Consider the following 21,958-nt stretch of genomic DNA (forward strand, 5'->3'; position numbering starts at 1 on the left):
TAATCCTGAGTCTTATTTTTCACAGCATTCAGCTACTGGTTTTTGAGCAACAAATTACATCCATGCCTCCAAGCCAAACAAGGAGTGAAAATTTCTATTTAAAAAAAATGTGGAAATAATACTGTCTATCTACCTACAGTTCAATTCCATTTTTAAAGTGCTTTGATATTTTTAACAATATTAATATAATAACAGCAGCATGTGCCTATTGGATTAGTCTGTATTTTATAACTTGGTATCCAATTTCTCCCTTGTTTCCTGCAGGACTGTCACTATTAATTTCTACTCCCATTTTTTCCGTCAGTGTGAACATTGTCATTGGACTATTGTTTGTTAGTGATAAGCAGCCCCTAGTATTATTATTATTTCACTCCTGCTTGTTGAGCATCAACAAATCTACCAAAAATATTAAAAATTTGGTGGGAGTTTAACCCTCTCTTTGCCAGATGCTCCTCTTTTCTTCAGCTCAAAGGAGCATACTTGCTACTGTATTATCCAAGAATGAAAAAATAGGAAACTAGTAGAAAGGCAATCTGTCACACAGGAAAAAAAAAATACCTCAGGGGGTAAAGAATGCCTTCACAGTATGGCTTTAAGGTTTTAATTTATATTGGTCCTGACTCATGACACAGCCAGAGCAAGCTCAGGCCTGGGAGTCAGGGCTCCCACTGACCCTTGCATAGACTGGTGGGGAGAGAGATGTCAGCTGAAAACTCCCAGGGATCACGGGGCTGCCAAGCGCTTTGGAAATGACTGCCAATTTGGCCTAGTCTCAGCTGAACACATGCCCAAGAGGGAGGGAATGCCAGTAATAAAGCAGTTTAGAGGGGAAGGATATTTCTTTTGAGCTCCCAAAGCTTCCCAGCCTTTTTCTGTGACAATATGGTTTGTATCTGTGGGTGCTCTCTTAGACATCCCTGTATGCACGTGTGTGCACTCACCTTCAAAACCAGAGGCAGCCTGCAAAGTAATCTGTGAGGTTGGTGCCCTTTCTGTGCTCACTATGCAGCCAATCAACTCATATTTAATTTCAGAAGATAACAACAATAAAAGTGAGTGAATTCCAAAACACTTTAAAAATCCCTGCAGGCATTTATGGTGCAGAACAGGTGAATACCAAAGATGCCAGCAAGCCCCATCATGTGAAATTTAGGTAAAAAAAAGTTCTGATTTTTCAATGATGGGAGACAGTGTAAAATTGTAAAAGCATATGACTTAAAAAGTTGTAAAATATGCAATTTTGTTAATAAGTTGTTTCTTTGTGGACAATTTTTTTCCAAATTAAGGATAGATTTCCAGGTTTTGGGGTTTGTTCCCACTCTTGCCTGTAAGATCTAAAAGTATAGAGTAGATGGGGTGCTCCTGTTCATGTGAGCTGTTGTAAGAGAAACACAATTTTAAACTTGGTTGTCCTAAAATCAGTTTTTCTTCTATTTTATTACACTCCATTATGATGTTTCAAGGTTAAGAAAGGAGGAGGAAAAAAAGCTTTATTGGATTGACTAAAACATGAATTACTGTGTAGTTCATTCAAGCTTTTTGCTGTTTGTTTTACTCAGGTTAGTGCCACTGGAGTAAACGGTTTTGCTCATTTAAGTAAAGACTGCAAGATGAAGCCTTATATAAAGATGTGTAAAAGAGAATAGAGAGGAGAGTGAGGGGGAAAAAACCACCAGCTTTATTATTTTTGTCCCAGAGCAGTCCATGAAGTGTGCCAGAAGTAAAAACTATTTGGTGCATGTAACATGACAGTTAAGAATACCTAGATGAAAAAAAAAAGCAACAAACAAAGCATTGCTTGGCAAGCACATTCATCTGCTGCAGCATCTGCCTCCAATATGCTTTATACTTGCATAGATGCATTTGGGAACTGAAAGGTAACAAGAATTTATCAAAGGATTAGCAAGCACTGATGCTGCCATTCACAACTGTTACAAATATAAATTGTCATAATCATATCACCCGTTCCTCAGTTTAATTTTTTGCCAGGATGTCTTTTGTCTGAAATGCCAAAATGTAATCTGGAACTGGATGGATGCTGACACAGCTGAAATATTTTGCATTAGTCACTATGTAAAATGCTTCCAGAAGTATGGGGTTTTTTGTATGTGTGACTGTACTGGAATAGAAACTTAACAAAGATGATAATACCTCCATCACTTCTTTCATTCCATTAAAGAGTTAGAGTTTCTCTTTGAAGGTTTTTGAAAAATGCTGTTAAATGCTGGGACCTGCAGTCCCACAGTTAAAGGTTGGTATCTTGCTTCCATTAAAATGAAATACTGTATTAAAATCAACACAGCTCTGGATCTGGAATTAGGTTTTCCTCTTCAGCACAAATCAGGACAAGAGAAATGTTACACAATTGTGGCTTTTCCGTGTCAGGAACACGCATAAAATTCCTTTATATTCTTTTATTTTGAATGAAAAGTATTCTGAATTATTTAATCTCTTAGGTTTGGGCCTTCATCCAGGAGACTTTGGGTCAGATCTTTGCTATGGCTTGATTTATTTCATTTTGTATGCACTAGAGAAAGTTTAAACCTCAGGTGGCAAAGTAGTAAAGTATGAAACTCTGAAACAGAATCTGCTATGAGGAAAATGAATGAATGTTCTGCTGCCCTTTGCTGACTGGGACTTTCTGGTGGAGGTAAGAAACCATAGTTTAGCTCAGTCTGCATGATGAATTATGTGTGTTTGATGAACACACTACTTTTAATTGTATGTCTTACAGTGTTAGTAACTTATCTTACACAAGGAGTGCCTGCCAAGTGGAGTTGGTTTCTTGGAGGAAGAACAAAAGACAAGTAAAGAGAAATGAAAACAAAGTTTACCTACTTTTTATTTTTTTCAGTGACATTAATGTGCTGGATATTTTCCAAACATGAAGAAAGCACAGTTGTGTCCACATGAGTTCACAACACCCAGACAGTGAGCTGGGGAAAGCAGTACAATAACAATAAAGGAGCAATGTGACAGCCAGAAGACAGAGATGGAGAATTTTAGACATGTTAGTGAGCAGGGAAAAGATGTCCACTGAGTGAGCAGTAGTGATCCATTGTTGTACTAAATGGAAGGAAATAGAAAGAAAGGCAAAAGAAAAAAGGGGAGGGGGGGAAGAGAGGAGAGGTGAATTCTAGGGACATCAGACAGATATGTTTATTCTTGCATTTACACATTACTTACATAGTCTGTGTTCAGATGATAGAACAGATCAGGATCTGAAGTAGTGCAGACTTGGACAAATACTCTGTCACAGAGGTAAATGGGAAAAGGTGGGACCCATGAAGCAGGACCTTATTCTCCAGGCCTCATCTATGTCTCATTTGCTGCTTCTAACGCCATTGAAAGACCTCTGAGCACTATGATACTGTTATTAATAATAGCTGCATCATGATTTCTGCTCAGCAGTAACAGCCTTAGGCAGTGCCTGCTCAGTGATCTGTGAGCAGCCACTCTCCACCTCCCTGGATGCCAACACCAGGACGTTCTCAGCTCCTCTCTTGGTTCATTTGTTCCCTTGTCCACACCTCTGATCACTCCCAGCAAGGTCTTCTCTTATCTTCCTACTGAAGTACTTGAATTTATTTCAAGTAATGTTGCTTTTCTCCCCAGGCTTTTTTTTTTTTTTTTTTTTTTTTCAGTACAGTAGGACTGGTGCATGTTGTGGACAGACCGAAAGTTTCATAAGGAGAGATCAAAACTGCTCCACAATCCAATGTCTTTGCAGCAGGAAAGATGTGGTTGTGGTTAGACAAAAATGTGCAGTGGCAGGTCTTGGGCAGGGATGAGATAAATGAACCCCCTGTGTGCCCAGCAGAACCTGTGGCTTGCCCTGTGACCCAGAGGACTAATTTCTAGTGAAAAATTAATAGTTTTCTGAAACAAAATTTCTTTGTGTAGTTTAATATGTGATGTTATGAATAAAACAAGAAAGACAAAGACTTTGACAAAATAATCTTCAGGAATTTACAGAAACTTCTCCTAACATGATTTATTTTATTGAAGAAGAATGTGGATTTTTGTGTGATCAAAGCTAACTTTGGACAGTACCACACGAGGATGGAAAGGTGGATATCAGTCAGTAATTGTTAGCAATATTTGCTGTGTGTGCTGGTTTGCTGAGGAAAATCCAGAGTGTTTTTCTTCAGTGTTTTGTTGTTAGGTGGTGCATTGATGAGCAGAGGAATGAAGCACTTCTCATTGCTGTTTTGTCAGGAACAGCAGCTGCAGGAGAGAATACTCATTTCTTTTACCATATTCATCACCTTACTATCCAAGTACCCTCCAGTAGTACATTAAGCATGACTAACATCTGTTCTGTGTTTGTTTTCTCACCTCCTCTCCAAAGGGAGTGTACATAAAATGAACTGTTCTGGTTTGTTTTGATATATATGTTACACTGCTAAATGTTTATGTCAGAAGAGTAAGTCAGAGAAATCCTTTCTGAACTTAGAGCACTGGCTCTCTACAAAGTTTCCTCTAAGTCATGGAGACCTGGTGGCTTTTCTTCTCTTCTCCATGCACTCAGAATGGCCAGAGGAACTTATACTGGCTATTCAGTTGGATTTTTTTTTCAATGGGGGAAAGAGTGGTAAAGAGAAAACATTTTTCTCTTTCAAAAACACAGTATGATAGTTTGACCAAAACCACATTTTGCACCACTGACATCATGTCTTTGCATCTTAAATGATATGGGTCACTGGTGACCCTAGTGATCTATTAAAATGATGTACCTAAGAAAGATATTTGAAAGCCAAATGTATCAGTGGCAATGTGCAACCAATCTGTCAGTGCAGTGGTGATGTAACTTGGCATTATCCCCTACCAATGAGCTGCAGAAACATATCTGGTACTTGAGTCTTTGGGGAAAGATCAATATGGTCAGCCTACATATCAGCCAGGAACATTTAGAAGAAGCAATAAAGAGAGTAATATAAAGATATTTTGTGCATATGATGAAAAAGGTGGTGCCATTTATCCCTTGGAGAGTATAAAAATGGTCATTGTAGAAATGAGATGCTGAATCAGCCCAAAAGAGCTATCACTTCCATTAATATTGAATTGGTTTAGGATTGGAATTTTGAATAGTAGTAAAAGGGCAGGACAGTTGCATGTTTGTCTTTAAGTAGAAGCCTTCGATCAGTTAATGAGTAGAGTTGTTAGACTTGTTTGACAATTTTATTTATTTGTTCACGATTTATGGGTGTTTTTCGTTAGAGACTGGGCGCAGACAGTGTGAGCATGGCTGCATTTCTGCAGTTGTCCTTCCTGAATGTATCTTGTAGCAAGGAGTTCCTGAAGCAGCCCGTGGTTGCCTATGGTCCCTGACTGTCCTGCTTCCATGGTTAACACTTTCTCAAAAGGTTTCAGTGTTGCCTAGGTTGTACAGCAGATTTGTTGTGTCAGATTCTAGCTGACCACCCACCCTAAATCATTAGTAAATTAGTAAATTTTGGTACCATTGGTAGTCCTGTGTCTCTGTAGTTGTAAAGAGCAGCCTTTTCAGTGTGATGAATGTAAACTTTCTGAACGGGAGCACCTCTGTATCCGCTCTTCAGGCTGGCAGGGCAGTAAATACTGACCAGCATAGCCGTGTCAGCCAGTGCAGAAATGTCCTTCCAGCCTCCCCAGATTGGGACAGACCTGTCTGTTCTTACTTCTGGCCTATGGATTGGCAGCATCTCAGCCCTAAAGTATGCATTAGGAATCAACATTTGGAAAAGTGCTTGCCTTCTTTGGGTAATGGTAAAAATTTTGCACTTAAGCTTAATAAAAGAGAACCTCTTCCAACATGACATAGTAGGAGGAATGCAAATCCTCTCTGGTGTCATATAGCTACAAGGAGCAGAGTTTCCCCAGGACTCAGAGAGAAGCCTGCCATATCAATGTCTGCCTAGCAACTGAAAGGTGACACGTGGAGCCTCCTTTTCAACTCATTTCCTCTTGATGAGAGGAAGGGATCCTCCTGCGAGTTATTACCTGAAATAATACCATATGGTAAAATGTAAACAACATCTGCATATTCATGTAATAATTTCATCTGTTTAATTAGTTCCAGCAAAGCAGTTTACCCTCTGAGGCCCTTGCTGTCAGCTCCACGCTCATACATCCATGCCCTGCTGTCGAGCCTGACAGCCATCTATTGTTCATTCACTGCTTCCACCTCGCCACTTAATGTAAGTGAATCTTCTGAGGGGTGGAAAGCCTGTCCCCATTGATCCAGATGTAAGGGCTGGGGGGAGGAGAGTAAATATCTGTCAGCCTGGAATATGGATACTAAGAGCAAACTTGACAGATCAGGTGGCTTTGTGGGTTTTTTTGAGGAGAGGGAGGGCGGGCTGGCTCTTGGTTTAAGTGTTGATCTGGACTGCAGACTTTGTACAGTTGTCCAGCCTTTGCTCTCAGGACAAGGCACTTCCAAACGTGGTGAATTCAGCAGAGGAGCAGCAGCTTTTCAGTCAGCTGTGTTTCAGTGGCAGAGTAATGACAGCATGCCTACTGGTGCAGCAAAACACAGGGCCCTGGAGGGCTGTGTGGATTGGCCAAGCAGGTTTTCGGAAATGCACGTCAACAAACGCTGCTCAGGACAAACTGAGAGTGTAAAAGTGTTAAGTCTGACTGGAAAGGTCCCTGGAATATATTTCTAGAGTCTCCTGGCTCATGTAAATAAATTATATTGTGGGTCACATGTAGCAATAAGCTGTTCAGCTCACCTTCAAAAGGAAACACATTATGGGAATATAAACACTCCATGGTAATCTTACACCTAAGTAGGGGAAAGTACTGCAGTTTGATGTGGCAAAGTCAATATCATAATAAGGTGCTACTAATAATGCTTGCTACTTATATGGCCTTTCACAGATTTGAGCAAACATTAACTGATTAGTCCTCCAAACACCCTGATAAAAAGAAGTAAGTAAGAATTATTGCCTTGTAAAAATAATCCGTATCTTATCACACACCCATCGCCATGGTATCTACACAAACAAGTGTCTGGCAGACAGTATTTCCATTGCCTTATGATGCACAGAGGTGAGATTGCAAGGTGTAGACACAGCTAGAGAGATTTATCATCTGCTTTCCTGAATGATGATCATATCTGTATTAATAACATTATCCTTTTCAGAAGATTTTCAGACCTTGTGGCTAGTGGCTCAGAAAGGAGAGAAGTCCCATATGTCTGTGATCTTTCCTCATAGAAATGTCCCTGTCTGCATATCATGGAAGGAAATGTTTCTGAACTATCCAGGGTCCAGATACTAAAAAGCAGAGAAAGATTACAGTGTACCTAGATAGGTACACTGCACTGGAATAGTTTATCCTTGTTCTGTGTCCACAAGGGATTCTGCACGTGCATCTTGGGTCTTTGGATCTTCTTAATATTATGCAGTGAACACATTTAGGCATAAGCTGTAGTGGTTAAATAAGAGGTACTAATGTGTTCATCTGTATCATACTGTCACTGAAAGAGGTAGAGAGGTCTTTCCTGCTTACAAAAAGAAGACTGGAACCACCAAAAACCACCTGCATGCTGTCTGTCAGAGTGCTTCAGGTTTCCCTCTTAGCAGCTTGGAACAGTGTTAGAATGATTCCTTTAATGCTCTTAATCTGACCCATAAAATAACAGTTCACAGTAGGCAGAAACCCAAAGCCTTTTTAAGGTGAGTTATGTTGCCAAAGTCTCCATAACCAGATAATATCAGAAAAGGGTCACAAACATCCCACTTGCAGAATTATCCATAAGAGAATTCTAACTTCTGTATCATGTTACCTGTGTTGTGGGCACACTGTACAGAAATTGTAGTTTCCTCCTGACTATTTCATGCAGTAAACTGAAATAACCTTTAGACCACGGAAGTTAGAACAGATTACCTTTATGAAGCTAATGAGTAACTGCTCTAATTGTTACCTTGCACACAGTTATAGAATGTTTTCATACACACTGTGGTATAGAAATTAATGTCTGGAAGCTCTTTGAAAAGCTAATTTGTCATAAATTAAAATAATAGTAATTTAATTACAACTATAAAATGACATTGAATTAATAATGAACTTTACAAAATAATATTGGATATAAGAAGAAATTAATAATGTATTCATGATAGGTTCATCAGGCTAAAAAATAAAACTCTAAATGAAGTTCTTTTTCTCTGGAAAGAATGGATGCCTTTTACCTAGGAAATGGGTAAGTTGTGCTTCCCCATCAATATGAATTCAATTCTATATGAAAAAACTTTTAGGGTTGAGAGATTCTTCTTGTCTTGGTGTCCATTTTATAGTGCTGTGTGCTGAAACAGACAGGAATTATGCAATGGTAAGCGGATTTAATATCTCTTCAATTTGGGCAGTGTTGACTAGCATTAGATTAGTCACACTGTTTAAAATGCCATTAATTATCATTTTATAAGAAAATAATTTTATATGATGAGAAACAAAGTAATATGAGTTTGACTTTTAAACTTGCAGATTTCTGATATCCTGTGTGACATTATTTATGTCTATAGGTCTGGACTTTTTTTTGTTCTATAATGTTTTTTCCTTATCTCATTGTCACACTGAAATTATATCTATTCTAGATAAGTCTATGAAGGAGCAAAGACCTGTATTGAATTTGAAATTATGACCTATAATTAATATATTTATTATTGTGAAGTATTAGATAGTCCAGTCGTGTGGGTATTACCTATGGTATTATAAGAGTTCAGTTACAACGGTACTCTGACATTATCCTACATACCTCAAAAACAATTGTATTACTTCAGTACTAATCTAAAAGTCTCTCAAGTCAGACAAAATTATAGCACAGGTGGTTGTATATTCTTGCACATTTCTGTAAAGCTATGTTTCATTAATATTCTGGAAAGAAACCCTAAAACTAATGGATTCCTTCCTCCTTTCTGCTCTTTAAGTGCAATAAAATTGTTCCTTGCCATTTTTTATCTATTAAATAACTTACATGAAGCAATTTCAGGCGGGCCCTGAAATGCTTTCTAAATTAGATGAAAGAAAAGTCCATTATATTTTAAGTCTATAATTGTTACGGTGTTTTTATGCACAGATCCAAAATAGTTTCTAATGGACATTTTAGTGTAGGGAAGATAATGGTGTTTTAGTGAGGCAACACTGCTGGCCACAGCAGGGTTAATTTATCAAAATAATTTTAAATGTAGTTGCTTAAAGCACATAACTTCACAAATTTTGCCTAGCCAGAAGTTTCTTTAACATGTTCACGACAAAACTAAGCGCATCCAGAACTGGCATTTTTATTTTTACCATGGAAGTTAAGCTATCTGGGTTATGTTCCCAAAACAGAAGCCTTAATGACCTTTATTCTATATTTCTTTCCATAGATTATTGCGATAAGGAAACCCTCGTGTCGCGACCCACTGGCGTCTGGCTAATCCGATGGTATTCGTCACCGCATTGTCCGTGATCAATAACTAATTATCAAAGTGGCATTTCTTTTCAAGAGCTCCTTGTTAAAAAATGGCTTTTGGCTGAGAGTGGAGGAAAAAGGTCGCCACTTTGACATGGTTGCAAGTCTTTCAAAATCCAGTGGGCCGTCCGATTGAATTACTGTCCCAAACTAATTGATATAAATTTGAACAGAAGAATGCTTGTTACTACAGAATGTCATAATGATATCCCTGGCAAGAGCATGTCAGTGGGAAAAAAGGAGAAAGGACCAGCACTAGTCTCAAAGCATCCAGACAAGTTGCAGAACAAGACTATTAACAAAATTAACAGGAACAAAACTGTACACCAGTTCCTTCTTCCCAGCCACTCTGATCAGACAGTGAAGAAAGAAAAGCATTAACATTTCCTTTTGAACCTGATCCTTTATTTCAAAATGGCCTTTAAAAAAACCTACTGGAAAAAATAATTGCAATGTCAAAGGACTGGAACTTGATGATCAGGAACCAGAAGTGTCATTGGCTCTACGGGAATCGTGAGTGAATATATGTTGGAATTCAGCTTTAGTCATAAGGCAGAATTTGGCAGGTAGTTTCCTTAACAGGCTTTTAAGCAGCCTTCAAAACTGTGCCTTTGGAATATGATAGCCTTCTCTAGAGAAAGTTGGACTGTATAAGCCATGTACCTTTGAACTGGGAGAAAACCTCCAAACACTTAGGATACAGTAAGGGAAATCATAAAAAATATGGTGAGAATGGGAAAATGTTTTTGTACCATTAATGCCTGAAATCTAATGCATTTTCTTGAATGTCATTTGGAGATTGTCGGCTTGGAAAGCTTTGAAGACTCAATTTTCATTGCAAGGCAACTGGGCATGTGGAAATTCTGGCTTTTGGGATATTTTTCAGATCAGACTGACTTCTGTCTCATGACCTACATTCTTCCCTGAACTGGGAATTGCTAAGAAGTTCAGGAAAAAGTTGCCCTGTAGAGAGTATGGCGTATTCTGGGAAAGGAGTGTTGTAAAGCCTTTTTAGGGGGCATAACTGGGCTTAACTCATGATAGAAATTGATAAATTGAATCTGTTAGTTCTGTGATCAGAAATGTTGTCAGGTAGCTGGCTAAAATATGCCATTTTAGCCACATCCAGTGCAAGTCCTATGGTTTCTGAGGAAGAGAGGAGAAAAAGACATTTGTACCTAATTGGAAGGAGTGAGTTTATGTGCTTTTTAATGCCTCATCTTGAAAAGCTCCAGCTGGATCGAGTAAGGAATATCTATCTTTCCTGCAAACTTACCATATTACTAATGATAAACCAAAGTTGACCAATGAATTGACACAGGGACTTTCATGTCTTGAGTAGATTTGGAGATTCCCTTCAGACTGTTTCTATCAGTAAACTGAAGTTTGATGACTTGTCTGTAGTAGTGGTAGTGTGAAATAATGAGTCTCCACACAATCCTTATGGTCAAACCCCAGTGCCACCCCTGTGCAGTGTTTTTGTCACAGCTTCAGCACAGAGACTCAGGAGCAGATGAGTTGGAGACACCAAACAGGTTTTGCTGGTGGAAGTCCTCTCGTTTGGAGTGGGTTGTAGCAGGTGACCATTTTGAAAACAGGTTGGTAATGCTTAACTCAGATTTCATAGAAGTCTGACAGGTTGTTGCTGGAGATGGAGTTCTTGTTTGGATAAGACCACCATCAAGCCACATTTTCCTGGCGTGTCAAAGCCACAGAACAAAGTGGGAAACCACAGGGGTCTGGAGATTCAGGTTCACATGGTTTTGGTTACAAAGGGGAAGCCTACTTGTGCTGACAAAGGATCTAAGGTAGTGAAGTTCACCACATCCAGTTCCCACTCTGCCTTCCATATATGACTTTATGACTGTCCTCTTATGCTGGGGGCAGGAAATGCCTTGTGATGGCAAATAGCTGAGCCATCTCTGACAGACTTACATCATCACAGAGTCACTAGGGAGCCCTCTTCTTGTCTTCCATGGCTGCTTTAAAGACACTTTGTGAGGCTTTCTTCTTTAGCAGACCAGAGAATTCAGCCTGAAAGCCTGTCGGGCGGGTCAGCCACTGTCTAGGTCAACCAGTCTTGCCCCTTAATTATTCCCTCTGGCACTACATTCACAGGGTGATGGAAGTAGAAGCTAAATATAGGTCCCCTATATATAGGATCTCTATATTTTTGGCATATATGAAACCATGTCTATACCGTTATTATTGGAGTATACGTTTGCATCGTTGTGTAACCTGGAGGAGTTCTAATGTGTGAAAAAAGACTGTAATTTGTGAACTAGTTTCAGATTCAACCAAAAACATAACACTATCAGAACTGACTTATTGTGTTATTAAGGATTTTATAATTTATGTCAGCTCTTAACAGATAAAAGCAATTGCTCTGAAAGAATTAAAATTGTGAGCGTGATTTGATGCTGAATTGCTTCCTTACAAAAATTGGTGTAGTCCAAAGAACATTGTGATCCAAAAATCAGTGTAGTCCCTACAAATCAGATTTAAAAACAGTTTAAAAAAATGTGTGTCTAAATTATATTCTTAGATGTACAAGAAAGGGGACATTGAAAAAGAATAAGGTCACTTAAATACCGTAACACAACAAAAACATTTAAGAGGATTCTGAGAAGAGAGACATAAATTATTTGAGATCCTGAAAATATTTTCCTTGTTGAGAAACTTGGAGAGTTTACTTAACTTTTCTGATAGAAGCCTAGAAGCTTATTCACTCCTGGTCTGCAAGACATTTCTAACTGACAGAAATGTTTTCCTGTAGCTTAAATCTCAAGATGATTAGAGCTAATCCAAGTTAAAACAGAAAAATTCAAATTTGAAACAAGGTGATACTTTCAATACTTCATTGCTTTCTGCAATATTGTTAAGAGAAATTTGACAAAATATTTGTAGAACATTTGAAATTTCCTTTATCCCTAGATGGGAATCAGGGATTTTATCCTCACACTTCCTAACATCATTGGTAATGTCCTCAGTAGGTGATTCTTTATTAATATTGTAATCTCTTTCACAGAAGTAAAAACTTATCTGAATTTTAATTATGTAGTAAACCACATAACTTTGAATCCAGCTAATTGTCCCAAAGTAGTGAATATATAAATATCTCTGAATATCTCACACTTACTGCTTCCATTTAACACTTCCTGTGTTTCTCCTTTTGCTGTTTCGACACAGAGCCAGAGCAAAGGGCCATATGTAGCTAGATCAAAGCAGGAGTCTGTCCAGAAAGAAGTTGTGACTCATGAATCATAACTAATCCCTTGATTACCCTCAGATGGTACATTTTATTTCCTTTCTTGTATCTGGCCAGCTGTTGCTCCTACTGCTGATCCTGCTGGTGTTTTACTGCTTTTATTGGCACTGCTGATGTCTTTCGGTAGTCGTGTAAGAGCTGAAATGGGGATCCAGGAGAGCAGTTGTGCTCCACTCAGAGCATTCATGGCTGAGAAGCTGCAGTGGAATTGGCAGGAGAGCCTCCTTTCTTCCTCTAACAACTCTTAAAAAGGCCTTGAAGTTTTATTGTGGCAGTTATCACTTTAATATCTGAATGGCTCCCAGGTTAGCTGAGTGATGGGCAGGAATCTTATGGTTGCTGGATGTTGGCTCCTCTTTAGGAATCTCTGCTGGTGAATGTAGAGGAAAAAAAGCTTAGAAGTCCTTGTCTACATCAGCATTATAATGGGATAGAATTCTCAGTACTTCCAAATTCATGTTATTTGTTTAAGATTATTTACAAACCAATAATTTATCTGTGTACATGTATAATCCTTATTTACAGCTGTAATTTTCATTTTGTTTCCAATCCATTGCTGTAGTATCATGAGTAGTAAGCCCGGGTTAAATTTTTTATTTGAAATTTTGATACAGCATTTGAAGGAAAAATTGGCAACAAAACAGGCCCAGTAAAATAGTTTAAAATAGTTATACATGCAAACAGACACCCAGCTATAGCTTTCTGAATCTGAAAATCTGTGAGAAAAGCAACTATAAAAATTGCTAATATTATGCACTCAAAAAAAGAATAGAGATAGAAGTAACCAACTCTGTAAAATATGGAACTGTAATCTTGCAGCTATTTCTGTACTACACACAGCCACAAGCACCCAGGTAGATTTTCAATTATTTTTTTTTTAGCAAGCAGCAAATCAGCTAAGAAAACCCAGCACTTCATTTATGGACATTATTGATCTAAAACTTGTTTTTCCACCTAAGTCAAAGTGACAAAAACTTCTCTAAAGTGAAACAAGTTCAAGCACTCTCAGCCTGGTTCCCATTAAACATCACAAGAACATTGCGGTTTGACATTTATCTGGCAGCCTTAAATGTGAAAGACCAGTGTAGCTGGTAGACAGAGAAAGGAAAGGCCTCTTTGGCATCACTAGGGATGCTTTTACCAGGTTAGGGTCAGGTGGGATGACAGCAGAGTGGAAGGAGGTAGTCTCACTTCACTGCAGACTTGAACTATATTTGACCTCCAGGGTACCAGTGACTTGGAAAATGCAAGAACGCGGAGCTGCCCTTTATAGAATTATAATTTCTTGCCATTCAAACAAAAAAAAAGCTAATTAAGTATCCCTTATCTGATGTAACCCTCATCCAAACAGAACTGGGGATCATCCTGTTGCCGTTCTTGGAGAATGTAGATGTCGGAGACAATGGTGTTGGTGGCTGCAATTTGAATGTAGACCTTAAGGAATCATGATTCCAAACTTCTTGGTGCCCTTTCCCTATCAATCAAAAAGAATCGTATGAAATAATTATTAGGCTACATAATTATTTTACAAAATAGAAGGTGTTTTTACTGCACATTTCCATTTTAGTACCAATCATTACTTCCCTGAATACTAATAACAGCGTTAAGCATTAATAGCATGTTTTAAGGTAAAGGGTCAATAGTCTAAGACCTATGAAAGAACTCTGAGCATTTGCAATGTAAAAGAAACCTTTCACAGAAAAGTGTTAAATAATAAATGTATTTCTGGGGGAAATATTATATTGTGATCCGTTTGGAGAGAAATGACAATTTATAGGACATCACTCAGCTGCCCCTGTATAAAATATCTTTAATAATGCTGTGGCTTCACACTTGATACAGAGGTTCACAGAAAACTTACAGCTCTCTGCAGAGGTCAGTAGTATCATACTCATGGAGGGGAAACTGAGGCACATAATCACTCAGTGCACCAGTGAAAGGAAAGGGTTCTGAACTGGTGACTCAGTCCTCTGAGTGCAAGGAAATGGGGCCTTTCTTTATTTCCAACTAGTGAGACATCTTCTAATAGTTCTTTTAAAAGTATAATGTGCACACGGGGGATTGTGAACTTATTCAGGAAAGGTAAACGTGCTTTAAATGTCTTTGCTCAAGTTGATTTAAGCTGCACAATTTGAGGAATGGAGGGGGGTAAGAGGAAGAAATATCACATATTAGTTTGAATTTCCTTTCTATGCCTTCATATGAGTTTTGACAAGGGAACTGAAGCCTCAAGAAAGCCAGCTCAAGTCTGAAATCTTCTTCGCCGATTGAAGTCAATGAATTGACTCTTCATCAAGAAAGCATCTCCTCTCTGTGGCATTTTAAGTCCCCCAGTTTGTTTTTCTTTTCAGGCTTACTCCAGTTGTTTTTAACTGTGGTATGAATATTTAAGGTCCCAGTAAGCTACCTTTTTTCCTCATTCATTTTTTCTCTCCTTATCCTGTAGGTATTTCCATCTTCTCAGACCTGTGGCCGCTTTGGATTCATAATCCCAAATGATATTTTTAAACCGAAATACCTCTATCCTACAAACCCTAGTAAGTGTTCACTCATAGGCACAGGCTGGAGGAACAACCAGAACATCTTATTTATTATTATTAATATTATCACAAATATTATTCTTAATTACTGATCTATGAATAGTTGATCTATGGATAGTATTAGGAAAAAGGTAATGCAGTTCAGTTCAGTTGCAGTGCATCCAGGTGAGTCACAGAGGTAATAACAGAGGTGGTTGTCATTTGCATATTCAGTACTTAAAACATTCCAACAAAAAAGGGAAAATACCTTAGATTTCCCCTTGGAAAATGACTATTTATTTAGTGAAGCCTTATGTAAAATGTACGCTATCTAAATCTCCTTTAATCTGTTCCCATATCTGAGGTTCCCGAATTTTTATTTCTTTTTAATGCCTAACCAATCATAACATTTGTTTGCAGAGCACATGAAACCAATGAATACTGTTCCAGTGGAGCAGATTCTTTTCCCAGAACCCACAATGAATCAACAAGTTTCAAGTGAGATCGAGACTACTTGAGATTCTTTCAGATTCAGGTCAGTCCTGCAGGTCTGCTCATGTTTCCTTGAGCACCACAACTCCTACATGAGTCAAATATTCCCCTTCACCAACTGACAGCAGATTGCTGGAAGTTTCTCTCATTGTGGAAGGGAGTGGAATTTCTTTCTGGGAAGAAGCTCCAACAGCAAATACAACACAGAGTTTGAGTGGAAGGTTGTCTCCATCAAATTGTCGCATGTTCCACTGCCATGGAGTTTTTCCATGCATCCATAACAAGAACTTAAGAAACAGTAATTCAGTAGAGCTTGTGCCCGTTCTTCTGGTCATTAACAACAATTATTTTATAATGCTATAGAATACATATCTGACTGTTAAAGAGTTAAAGAAAAAAATGAATCCTGTAAAAAAATCAGGCCATCGTATAATGCCTCCTCATTGCTATAATGATATCAGTTGCAACAAGTCCAATGGCTGACCTCATTACAAGGGTTTAATTGCATTGTTACACAGTTTCACTTCTTCTCTCTGGCCTCTTTCTCTTTATGACAGCTTTAGAAAGGAATTTCAGCTTGAGGTCAAAGGAAATTAATTACTGCTTTCTTAATCTGTGCTCATCTACATTTAGAAAACTTGGGGCTTTTCACTAACATATTTGTGTCTCATTTCTGTGTAGACCCAAAGTTATAAGACTTTTGTCCTTTGTGAAAGTGCATAAATAGCCTTTTTCATATCAGAGGCCAGATTTCTTTTTTCACGTCATTTACAGTCGTGCACATATGGACGGATGCCAATGGAACCAATGGAATGTCTCTGGATGTACATTCGGGGTGGCTGAGGTAAGGCACTTGCAATCTTTGCTTCAGACTAAAGATTCATGGCGGATGCCAGGTGTTAAAGGAACCATTAACTACAAAACCAACCTGAGAACAAAGGAAAACCCAACCCAAAAAGAAGTTACACTTAGGATAAAAGTCAGAAAGAAGGATCTTCAAAATTAAGTAGATACTTCCAGAGAGAGAAGGGTGAAAAAATATGACACCAGATTTTGCCTGCTACCTATCTTATGTTTTTACTAAATGTCATTGCTTAGTTAAGGACTCTCCAGTTTATGTCTCAAACAACTTATCATCCAAATAATACATATTGCAGTGTCTCAGAAAGAGACAGAGACACCATAACAGTAGTCCTCGGTTAGAAAGCAAAAATGTGCAAAATGTGGTTAAATGCTGTTGTAGCATGAAATATAAAAATAAAAACTCCCATATTAGGTCCCCAGTTATGTCCTGTAATGAGGTCATTTGAATTGATCTTTGCCTCTTCCATGAACTCTGGTTTTGAGAATAACTAAACTTCTACTAATGAAAACTATGTTGTTAGTTTGAGATTAGAGAGATTACAATCAGAAGTGTCTCCAGGATGATTTGACAGATTAATGTGAGAGGGTATGCAATGCACTGAAGATAATCTGAACAAGTATTACCACCCTGCAAGCATGATCTGGTAGTTTAAATGTGTAAAAAATTTGTTATGTATTATGCATGTGTAAAACTACAATACAAGAAATATAAATTTTCTGCAGAATGTAAGTATTCCTTACAGGTACTTTGTGGTTCTGATTAAGTCATGGAAATGTTGACAAAGGTGAAAAATTGGTAACTTTTGAGTCCTTTGACATAGAACATTTAAATTTTCACAAATTTATTCACTATCTTTTGATCAGCTTTGCCACCCACTGAAATTCCTGCTGCCAGAGCTGTGTGCTCTTTTTATTTTATTAGTTACTGCCTCCTTCTCCCCTTTCAAGTAGTAAGATTGGCAATAATAAAACTGCAGCTGCAAAACAAAGTAAACTCATTGAATAGTTTACCCTTCATCTATCTTGACTTAAACTCAACTCTGTTAAAAACACCTACAAAAGGACCAAGGTTTCATCTAAGTCACTGTTAAACCCTTACCATGAGACCTACTTGCATTAAAGTGAGTTTCATTCTTGTGATTGCCCAGTTTGTAAACAATCTGTGTGCACCTTTTCCTCAACAGTTGTGCTTATAAGGCAAGCTCGGACTTAAGACTGGGTTGTGCCAGTGAGACTGCCTGAACAGAAGAAACAACATAAAGTTCACTAAGATGGGAAAGCCACGGTGAAAACGGGTCCTGAACAAGCCTGAACTTCTCTGCAGCCATAAAGAGGTGTGACCCAAAAGGTAGATGTGTCTGAACTAAAGGAAGTACCTTGGATACTGTACTGGAGTATGACAGCTATGTGAACTTCAATTTGCAGTTGTTACTCAGGTGAGCAGCCAAAGTTTCATTTGCTCTGTCAGTTGAGAATACCCTGGGACTGATACTTAAGGAACTTAGACCCCAGGTAGCTCTAATCATGTTCTAATCACCTTTTTAATTTTGTGAGAGACATGCCCTTGTAGGAGCTGGTCCAAGTCACAATGTAGAAGAGGTCTCAGATGTTGCACTGATTGGCACCAAGAGTTTCAGTGAATTGATTGTCCAAGATGAATCACAGAACTGCTTAGATTGGAAAGATTTAAGATTATCAAGTCCAACTGTTGATGCGGCATTGCCAAGTCCACTACATCTTCATGTCAGCTGAGACCTTCCCAGTGAGCCAGGAGTGCTGAGAAATGACCAGGGTGGCTCAGTGGGCATTTGCAGCAGCTCCCTCGGTGGCCTTGATGGATTCCAACCAGACTTGTGTGTCTAAGAGGTGTAGCTAAGAGGTCACTGATTATTTCTCCTTGGGTTATGGGGGCTTCATTTTGCTCCCTGTCCTCCAGCTTGTTTATCTAGAGAACAACTGGTCTTACTGTTAAAGAATAAGGCAAAGAAATACCTCAGTCTTTTCTTCATCCTTTGTTGTTTGTTCTGCCCCTGCATCCACTGAAGGATGAGGATTCTCTTTAACCCTCCTTTTGTTGCCAGTGTATTTACAGAAACATTTTTTATTGTCTTTTATAGCAGTAGGCAGATTAAGTTCACATTGGGCTTTGGCCCTTCTAATTTTCTCCCTGCATAACCTCCCAACATCCTTATATGTCACACTGAGGTGTGAAGGGATTAAGTTGAAAGGCCTGGTTAACACAGACATGGCACTGGTGACAGAATTAAGTGCTAATGATATATAACAAAATACTATTACATGAAACAGGATCTTTTTCACCCAGTTTTTCGATTCTTATAGAACTGGTAGAAGAAAATGAAAAACTATCCATCAATCAGAGGTCTGGGGGGTCAGACACTTTGGTCAAGCAATGTGAGCAATTCCACCTACCTGCACTATAATTTATTGCAAAATTAATGCTGTAACATGCAAAGTCATTGTTTGATGAAGGTAATTCTTATTCTTAGGGAAGAAAAAAGGCAAAATTTGTTTCTTTCTCTCTCTCCCTATTTTTTTTTCTATCCTGGAAAGATGAAACCTTTACAATAATTGGGGGGATTGAGGATGAGTCACTTCAAATGATTGAAGAAAGGACCTTGAGCAGGATTTGATGGACTTTCTCAATCATTGATAAACCAAGATATACTAAGAAAAAAAGAGACAACAAGGTATTAATTTTTGTTAAAGTTTTCCTGCTTCTTTACAGCAGAATGAAATTGAGGCTTAGTGGGAAGAGTAAGTTTTGAAACACACTACTGACTATGAGAATTTTCAGGACAGCTTATTCTTAACCAGGATAAAATACAATAATTCATCAATTCATGGTCTTAATTGCACTGTTGCAAGGTAGGGAGACTAATGGCATATTCTTATTTTAAAATGTTTAAAATTATAGTTTGTTATAAAACAGGTCACTTATGTCTGGTATTTGATTGGCCTTGATTGCTTCGGAAAATTAAGTTGTTACATTAGCTGTGAGGGTGTTCTAAGGTTTTCAGTAAGTATCATACAGACTTCAGACTTCATCAGAAACTGAGTGGAAATTTAAAAATTACCCAGTGCCTGCAGAATTCACAGCAAACCCTCACAGCACCCTATTGTGAACCTTATGATGGGCGTTGTCCAGGGGGAGAAGCTGAGGTGCACAGAAAGGATTTTTCCTTTCCTAGACACTTGTAGATTTTCCTCCAGCTGCACCTTTTATTTATTCCTTCCTACGCTTTTCTGGTGCACGCTGCATTCTGCTGTGCAATGTGAAGAGGAGCAAAATCTCATAAAACTCTAGGGAGCAAAAAAAAGGAAAGAGCATCTCTCACCTATCCATTGCTCTTTCTCTTGGTGTGCCTCATGAATAGTTCGAAAGATGTTGAAACAGATGAGATTCTTTACCTGCTCTCTATTCCACCACTTCATTCCTCCATCTCTTTTTCATATATATAGGGAAACTGATAGCAGCAGCTGAAGGTGGGATAACAGGAGGAGGTAGAGTTCTTCCTTGCAGAGGATTTACCCATGTTGTGTGCTGTTTCTTTGGGATTCCCTGAATGAGAATAGATTTAGGAGAGGGAGACTGACTGGAATGAATCTGAATAGGAAACAAAGGAGTAGGGAGCAAGTGCTGCAACTATGAAGCAGCTCTGTATGGGCTGCTGCAATACAGGATTTCAGATTTTTTTTCATTATGGGTCTATTTACTCTGCTAGGTATTCGAACACTGTGGTGAAATTGAAGTCTTGTTTTAGTTTTGTCATTTATGTAAACTGATTTCAGGAGAAAAAGAGATGCACCGAAGACCAGGAGCTAAATCAGGAGTGTTAATATAATTTAATATATTAAGTAGTATAAATATAAATATATTTAATTTATAAATTGCCAGATGAGTTTCCAGGATTAAAGGCAAAAAATACAGATAACATACAACTAATCAATTAAAAAATAAGTTATGATAGTTTTGCATTTTAATGCAAGTGAGGCAACCACACACAGCAGTAATACAGTTTATATTTCAAATAATAGCTCAGTAAAAATTATACAGTGGGAAGAAATACTGCAAAGGTATTGTCATTGCCAAGTTTTTCTTCCCTGTATTGTTTCTTTTGAAACGTACACTGAAGGGTTGCAGGCTGCAATGTCTGGTGACCTGCATAAACTTGTATATCAGCTGCTGTAGTGGTGTGATTCTATTATCCAGACTTCACAACTTACCTGCTGGGAGCTTCCAAGAAATTATGTTATGGTGCAAGCAATCCAGCTTTTCTTTTTGTTGAGGTTTCCCTACAAATATTATTGTGGGGGCCTTCAAGCATACAGTCTCCACCTGTGAGTGTGTATACATGGAATTGCACCTGAAATTGGGTACCTGCAAACACCTGCAGAACTAAGAATAGTTTTTCATTTTATCTAACTAAGCCTTTCTGTCATCTGACACCCACATGCTGCCTGCCCTAAAAATTTGCTGCCACAAAGCTGGTCTGGAACTGCTTAAGAAGACACGAGCACAAGATTTTGATTTGCATTCCTGAACTTTGCAGAGTCTGGACAGAACTTTCAGCGAGTGTATCTTAACAGCCTCATGTGGTTATCACATTTCAGTGATTTAAAGGGTATGTGTGGCTCTCACCAGTTTTTGCTGGTGTATTATCCTGGTCAAGGTCTGCATTTTTTCGGGATAGCATCATGGTGCAGGGATCGTGCAGTGAAGCACCAGTTGAAAGTCCTTGCCAAAATTCCCTGGAGTAGTTTAGGAAAAGTATCAAATGCTCTGTGCTGTCCCTGGCAGGCAGGTACAAGTGCAGGTGTTGGAAACCCCTCCTGGAAGTGCCACACTGCCAACTGAAGGGTTCAAAAGAAATTTTGTCTTTCACAAGACAACACTGTCCCCACTGCAGGGTAAGCTTCTTGCTTTCAGGTAATGCCTATTTCATCTGCTGTAAAGACACACATGAAAAAAGGGCTGGCATTAGCCACATATCCATAAAAGCCTAGTAGCCAAGAGTATTATCTTTATTCAGAAGAAGTATAGCACTTTTAAGGTTCAGAAACATATATAAAAATTGGGTTCTGAAATGGTCATTTTTCCCCTCTGCTATGCCATTATAGCGATCATCCAAGCTTCTGCAAGGTAAATACTTTTGGAAAATAAGTGGAAATTTGCTGCAAATCAGTCCCTTTTGTGCATGGCCACAGGAGCATGTTGAAATGTTTGGACACTAATACCCATTCATTTTCTTGGCTCCATAAATAAAAGCCGCCAGCTATGTGGCGGCCGTGAAATGGTATTCTTCAGGACCCAGCAGGAAGCCCCATCCTTATTACCACTGCAGGGGGCAGGACAGG

This window comes from Melospiza melodia, chromosome 15, assembly GCF_035770615.1.
Source record: "Melospiza melodia melodia isolate bMelMel2 chromosome 15, bMelMel2.pri, whole genome shotgun sequence".
Taxonomy (NCBI): domain Eukaryota; kingdom Metazoa; phylum Chordata; class Aves; order Passeriformes; family Passerellidae; genus Melospiza; species Melospiza melodia.